A 7,735-nucleotide genomic window follows, 5' to 3' on the forward strand; every position below is an offset into this window, starting at 1 on the left:
CTTTTTTTTTTTTGGCTTTTTGGCTTTTTGGCTTTTCAGGGCTGCACCCATGGCATATGGAGGTTCCCAGGCTAGGGGTCGAATTGGAGCTGCAGCTGCCAGCCTACACCACAGCCACAGCAGTGTGGGAGCCAAGCCGTGTCTGCGACCTACACACAGCTCCCGGCAAGGCCAGATCCTTAACCCACTGAGCAAGGCCAGGGATCGAACCCACAACCTCATGGTTCCTAGTTGGATTCGCTAACCACTGTGCCACGACTCCCAAAGTTACTTCTTAAAGTATTGCAAATATATTTGGCTTTCTAGTCTGTTCTTTAAGCTTCCAAGTGTTGAAAAGGACTTTGCTTCACTGTGAGTAGCAGGCAGAGAAAACGTGTGTGGAAGTGCTGTGTCCCTTGACTGGGAGGCACTGCATTAGCCTCCTGTCAGAAGAGCTTCCAAGGGAACATTCCATAGAGCAAGCATCCCAAGGGGAGCGAGAGATGGGCGGGGGAGAGGGAGGGAGGGAGAGAGAGAGATTTGAGAGGACACGGTGCCAAATGCTCCTTCCTGGCTCCCACAGGAAGTTAGGCACCATTTTCAATGACAAAGCACAGTTGTTATCTAATTGCAAAATAAGACACACAGTTAAAACAATAAACCCTTAGAAAAGCAGATCACAAAGAATCTATTTCTTTTTAATTTAATTGCTAAAAATCTTTTGGGGGCCCTCCTGGATCCCAAAACAAAAAATATTTTCAAAGGGGACCTATTTCCGAGAGATTTTCTATATGAAATAAGGCACCTCTTCTGACAGGTGAGAAATGTCCAGAAACAGCAGGAAAATGTATTTTCCGCGGTGAGATTCAGAATCATCAGCGAAGATTGAGAAAAAGGGGTCCCAGTAGTCTCGTGTTATTGGTGTTCCTGCTTGTGATCAAGGGAGTGGGGTCCTGCCCCTCCCCAGGAAATTGAGAAGAGCCCTTGGCGAGCAAGCGGTGAAGGAGCTGGTCTCCCTTGGGCTGGACCTGACCACGAGGGCTCAGGACGGTCCACGGATGCCTCTGAAGAGCTCAGAGGTTGCCTCCCAGCAGCTGCGAGGAAGCAAGAAGAGACTCTGGGGCCAAAGCTGGCCTTCCCTAAGTATTCCAGAAAGATCGATACCTACCCAGATACATAGCCAAGCAAGTGAATTTCTCTAGGAAGCAACACTAATGCCTCGAGGCAATCAGGACACCTGTTCTGAACTGGACTTTCTGAACCCGACAGCAAAGACTCCCGAGGATCGTCCCGCCCCCAAGTGATCTTTGTCTGTTTCCCTGGCTTCTGAGGCCAGGAGCCTGCCTGGCACCACGAGACGCCAGGGATCTGGGTGGAGGTGCCAACCGTGGGTGTGGAGGAGACCTCTTCCTCGTGTTTCTCTCTTTCTGCTCTGCTGGCAGGGAAAAGTGTCTGCTCCCCTGGACCCTACGCCCGAGGGGGAGTTAGAAGGCGCCTCGCCAGGCTGGGAGTGAATGCTGAGCTCCTGCCCTGAATTCTCCGGCGGTCACTCTATCCTCTCCCATTGTCCCAAACACTACTGCTGCCTGCGGGAGAAAACGAGATGCAGCGATAGACTGAGCCGACCCTCTGGCTCCTGATCTTCGCGGATGAAACCCATCCAGCCCGACACTGCCTGTAATTGAGGAGACCGCAGTGGGTGGGGCGCTGGCACCTGCACCCTAACCCTCTCCAATGTATCAGTCACCACCCTGAGCCCCTGTCTCAGCTGTGTCCTTACAGATGGAGGTTTCGTGCCTCTGTGAAACCCCTGCTTATTTCTCACATGCAGCACTGGGGTTTCCTGATCTTGGCATGTGGCATCTTCGTCTGCTCTGGCTGCCGGAACAAAATGCCATCAGCGGGCGGCTTGACCAACATATATTTCACGTCTCACGGCCCTGGAGGCTGGACATCCAAGACCAAGGTGTGGGCCCATTTGGTCCCCAGTGAGGTCGAATTGGAGCTGCACCTGCCAGCCTACGCCACAGCCACAGCAATGTGGGGTTGGACCCAGCCACATCTGTAAGCTACACCACAGCTTATGGCAACTCCAGATCCTTAACCCACTGATTCAGGGATCTAACCCGAATCCTCATGGATACTGGTCGGGTTCGTTGGCACTAAGCCACCGTGGGAACCCCAGGGCTCTATCCTTATGAGCTCATTTCACCCTAATTCGTTCTTTACTTCAAATACAGTGACATCAGAAGTGAGGGCTTTAACCTACGAGTCCTGTGGGGCACCTTTCTCGCTGCAGGATACGGTGGTAACCTGGTCTCTAGGGCCCTAGGTCCAGGTAATTCCTGGAAGAGCTGAGCTGACAATCTTTTAGGCAGCTCACCATAGGAAGAAGGCATTTGGGGAGGGATGAGGAGGCTTGGGTTCCCGTCTTGTCCACCAGAGCTAGAGAACCTTCAGGCAGGTCCTGCGCACAGCATCCTCTGGGCTGCCTTAACCTTGGATGGAGACCACCAGCGTGGCGAGGACGGTTGGAAGAGCCCTATGAGTTGGTGTCACCATTAAGGTCCGACCCCATTAGTAGAGGGGGAGGGAGGCACATTCCACAGCGATCAGAGCTCTTAGCTCGCCCCGGCCAAGGTCAGCTTCCTTCCCACGGAGAAATGGGTCACGTGACCCAGGTTCTCCTACAGAGCCCTGACGGCAGCTTGGGCAGCATCCACACAGCGTCCACTTCCAGCATCTGCGGGAAATGTGAGGCAGCGTTATTATTCAGCATTAGTTCCCAGGTACATATGGCAAAGAAAGGAGTGACCCTTGGGGGACCGCAACTCGAAATCGAGTAGAGGCCGTCCTCGGTTTTCGTGGCAGTGGCCATCGCAGAGGCAAGAAGGAGTCTGCAGACTCCTCTCGGGCTCAGGGAACCCACTGAGGCTCACGTTCTGCCCTGACGTGGGTTTTGCCAAAAGTGCTTCATGACAGATACAAAGGACTGGTTTACATGCCCTGGAGGACCAGGGTTCAAGTGTGAGTGGCAGGTGAACCCCGATCATCAGAGCCTGAACAGCCAGGACTCAGCAGGTCCCAGCCTCCTCCTGGCTCCAAATCTCATCGCTGCCTTGAATGTCAACCCCCAGGACTGGCGGAAATGCCACCCGGATTCTTACCGCCGCCCGGTCTCGGATGAGCAGGACAAGGCTGGTGGCCACCGTCTCAAATAACCAGGGTCAGCAAGTTCCGGAGGGACAGCCCAGCCCAGGATGAATCACCCGGAAGGGCAGGATGAGCCTCTGACCAGCAGCCACCTCGGGGTGGGGGGCACCCACAGGAATCACCTCAGGCCATTCAAGTGAAGCTGCTGGTGAATTCCAAGCTCAGCCTCTCATGGAGACACCAGTACTTCTGGGCTTTGGAACTCGAACGACCAGTGCCACCTGGTGTCCAGCGTCGATCGTCCACTCTCGCAGTCAGAGGACCCTAGTGGAGCAGGAAGCAATACTTGGCCCCTGGCCCAGAAAGCCACGGACCCGAGCAGCTGTGACTCCGTGTTCTGTTATACGAAGCGCGCTGGTGTGGCGTTGATCACTCTCCATTTCCCGCAGCATTGGAATACGCGGTTAGGGGCACCCTCAGTAACCACTCCCCGCGGCTGCCGCCTGTCCCCCAGAATCTGATTCGGGTGACTTCCTAGCAGGTCCCCCAGCTCTCCACCCACCTCTCTGTTTTCCGTAGCACTAAAACATCTCCGGAAGACAGCGAGGCTCTGTCCTCGTGGCCCTAGTGTCTAGGACGTGGAGGCAGTGAGCTCGCAAAGAACGGATGAGGGCACATGGAGACAGAGCATCGGGCCGGTGGTAACTGTTTTTCTTTTCAGCGCTGTTTCTTTGAGAAAGCTACTCCTTGGCCAGTTCTTTCTGATTCTGACAAGGAAAAGGAGAAGCTCCCAGATCTTGTTACCGCGCCTTTAACTCCTCTCAAATATCCACTGTAACAAAGTCACCCGCAGGCCACAGTGTCTGTCTATAACTGAAACAAAGTTTTTTTTTCAAACTCCTGAGACTCAGCTGTTTACACTCTGGATGTAAGTGCTTCTTGCAAAGTAAACCATGAAGTTTACTGGGTCGGCTTAAAGGAAAACAGCAAGTAAACCAATGAAAAGATAGTACCGGGTTATGGCAAGAGAAGCGGAAAGTGGCATATGATACACGAGTGACCTAAAGTTGGGGAATCCTTTGCTACCCAGACTTCTGTTCCTTCCTCTGGCGCCCTTCCGCACATCCACACCTGGCGCTGCCCCTCCAGGACTTTCCTGGCCGGTTCAGAAAAGCCTGGGAAACCCGTGGAAGGTCTAGCCAGAGGCAGGCATTGCTCAGACGGCCGTTTCTGCCGTCGGCACTCTGCCCTTGCGTGGATGAGGCCGGGCCCCTGGACCCCAGTGAAACACCCAACCCCTCCTGCGTCCTCCCTGGGGTTCCCTGACTTTGCAGCAAAACGCATGCGCCCCGCTCAACTTCGGAGAATCTCATTCATCAGAATCACTTTAGGGTGACAGGCCAGCCTCTCTGCCAGGGCCACATGCGGGCGGATCGGGTATCCGGCGGCTGCCGACCCTGGCGAGATTGACACAGAAACATGTGGTGACTAAAGGTCTCGGGAACGAATCAGGATCTCCATTATACCCGGCGTTCCGGGTAATGCAATCTGAAAATCAATTCTCATTAAAAACAAGTGACACTAATACCTCTGACAGGTTACATCTTAAGTGATAATTAAAAGCATATTTCCTGACGCCTAGCCGCTATGAAATGCATCCCCCTTTTACGGCACAGTGGGGGTCTCAAGCTAAGACCCCGTGGACCGTCATTTGTTCCCCCAGGAAACCTCATAGTTCCTGGAGTGTCATTCATTATTTTAATCTGATTTTCTTTACTGAAGTGAAACAGAACCTGGCATTGGCACTTTCTCTCCAACTCCGCTGACAATCCTTAAAAAGCAATTAATGTTGTCATAAACCGAGCAACCAAGGCTTATTTTGCACGAATATGGTCTTTAGTGCGATGTGCGGATGGAGTTTATTAGTCATCAGCAGTATCCCACTAAGTTTTATAAACCTTCCTCGATTAAGAAAAGGAGGAGACGTGCCATATGCCGAGGGTGCAGTCCTAAAAAACAAAGAAAGAAAAAGAGAAAGAGAGAAAGAAGAAGAAAGAAAGAAAGAAAGAAAGAAAGAAAGAAAGAAAGAAAGAAAGAAAGAAAGAAAGAAAGAAAAAGGAAGGAAGGAAGGGAAAGAAAGAAAGAGAGAAAGGAAAGGAGACGTGGTGGCTGAGATCTTAAGCTCTTTATTTGCAGTGTCACACCAGAAAGAATGCCAGCACTAGATGCCCAGGAGTGAGCAGTGGGCACACAGGGGGCTGAGACTTTCCGAAAAGTATGAGAATATTTGCGATGGCGGGTAATAGCTGCCGATTTGGTCCTTTTGGTATCAAGATGTCAGATTGTATCTACCATTGGGGAAAATGGGAATATTCAAGCTGTCTTCCTTCTGAACTAGATTTGCAGGTCATTTAAACACACCATGTTATCACTTATATGGGAAATCTAGGAAAATGATACAAATGAACTTAGGTACAGAACAGAAACAGACACACAGAGGTAGATAACAAACATATGGTTACCAAAGGGGACAGGCAGGCTGCGGAGGGACCAATTAGTTCCGGGTTAAGAGATACACACTATTGTATATAAAATAGACAAGCAACAAGGACCTACTTACAAGGGAATGATATTCGATAACTTTAAATAACCAATAGTGGCAAAGAATATGAAGAATATATATGTATGTATGTATAACTGGATTGCTTTGCTATAACCTGAAACACTGGAAGTCAACGATACTTCAATTAAAAAAAAACATTGTTAAGGCACAGAAATAAGTCGCCAGGCCAAAAGAACAAAAACGTGTTCGTTATATGTGGTTTTAGTTTCCTAGAGCTGCCATAACAAAGTACCCCTGACTGGGTGGCTTAAAACAACAGAAAGGCGTTGTCTTGAGACTCTGGAGGCTGGAGCCTGGGATCCGGGGGCCCTAGCAAAGCAGCTGCCTCACCTTCACCAGCCTCTGGCCGCCCAGGGCTCCTGGGTTTGTGGCTCCATCCTTCCACTCCAATCTCTGCTTCCCTCTCCTTACGGCCGTCTTCCCCCTATGTTTTTGTCTTTTCATCTTCCTCTAAAGACACCGGATACACTGGATCAAGCGGCCCACTCTGTCCAATATGACCTCATCTTAACTAATTTCATCTTCAAGGACTCTACTTCCCTATAAGGTCACATCAACGCCTCTTTTGGAAGGACAAGTTCAACCAATAAGACATGTGGAAAGGGCTTCGTCCATAAATGAGATTTGGATAACTGGCTAACCAGGAGGGAGAAGAATGAATTCCTTGGTTTCTTGCCTCCTCCTTACAAGAAAATAGCAAAGGGATCTAAGTTTGAAGTGTGAGACATTGACCCAGAAATGTCTGTTGCAAGCATGGTGTGCACAGCTTTACACGTGTCGAAACGGCATCCTCACAACTCTGCTGTTATCTCTGTTTTACAGCAGCGGAGACAGAAGCACAGACTAGTTAATGAATTTGGCGGAGATCACGCAGCTGGTAAGTGCTAGAGCTGGGATTCCAACCCTGGCAGTTTGGTTCCAGAGTCTGTGAAGCTACAGACAGACGGAAGCACTCAGCACGCCCTGCAAAAGACAGGAAAAAAGATAGGATGCATTCCTTCAACACCTTCTGAGGAACTCCAGGATCCTCCCTTAGGAGGTTGAGCCTGTGCTTCTGTGCATGCCTGGCTCTAGCCCGAGTTCAACTTTTCACACTCGAAACACAGAATAGCAATCCCAAAGTGCCCTGGATCCCTTTCCAGCCTCCCTAGCATCATGCAGGGCAAGCCGTCCAAGCTGGCTTGCCTGGAAAGTGGGAAGGCTGTGTTATGGAAACACTGCATGGCGTCATGGCAACAAGAGCAGACAACATCCCCCACGCCGGCCTCCACGGCTGGCTGGCTGTGTGTCTAAGACAAGACAGCAAAGGCGCAGCACATTCAGAATCGATCTTATTTTAGGGAGGACTCAAGTCTCCATGTCCTTTGGGGGATGAATGACCACAACCCCAAAGGGCCATATCTATAGAGAGAGTCATGGGAAACAAAGAAAAAAGACCCATGACTTGCTTCAGTTCAGCCCTCATCTGAATAGAATGTGTAGTTTCATTCTCACATAAGGAGGAGAATTTACGTCGGGTTTTGTACATATTACTGAGTTCTCACCATCAGCCACGCTGTTTAGTGTTGTATGATGAGCCATGGGGTTTTCTCCTCCAGGAGCAGCTGTCTCTGCCCTGAAGGCGTTTATACTCAAAAGTGCAAAAAAATGAAAAGGGCTGGGAATTCTCATCGTGGCTCAGCAGTGAACCCATGAGGATGTGGGTTTGATCCCTGGCAGCGGGTTAAGGATCCAGTGTTGCTGTGGCCGTGCATAGGCCCGCAGCTGCAGCTGCAATTTGACCCCTAGCCCAGGAACTTCCACATCCTTGGTGAGGCCCTAAAAAGAAAAAGAAAAAAAGGGGGGCTTCTCCTTGAGACTCCATCTTTGCTTTAAAAGTAGGTAGGGACTGAAAGGTTTGCCTAACATGTTAGATGTTAGAATAAATATTTTCTCACCTTTTTGTCAATCTTATAGCTCTTAACTGTCAACTGAGAATGC

At 50.4% G+C, this 7,735-nt stretch overlaps 1 long non-coding RNA gene across 1 annotated transcript; it reads right to left on the reverse strand.

Annotated features, from left to right (window-relative positions):
- LOC106505206 lies at positions 707 to 6,473 on the reverse strand. The gene is made up of 3 exons (XR_001299381.2): positions 6,086 to 6,473; positions 3,147 to 3,456; positions 707 to 2,722 (listed from the first exon to the last, which is right to left on the reverse strand). It is a non-coding gene; the product is annotated as an uncharacterized LOC106505206 (long non-coding RNA).

The sequence above is a fragment of the Sus scrofa genome, chromosome 10 (genome assembly GCF_000003025.6).
Source record: "Sus scrofa isolate TJ Tabasco breed Duroc chromosome 10, Sscrofa11.1, whole genome shotgun sequence".
Taxonomy (NCBI): domain Eukaryota; kingdom Metazoa; phylum Chordata; class Mammalia; order Artiodactyla; family Suidae; genus Sus; species Sus scrofa.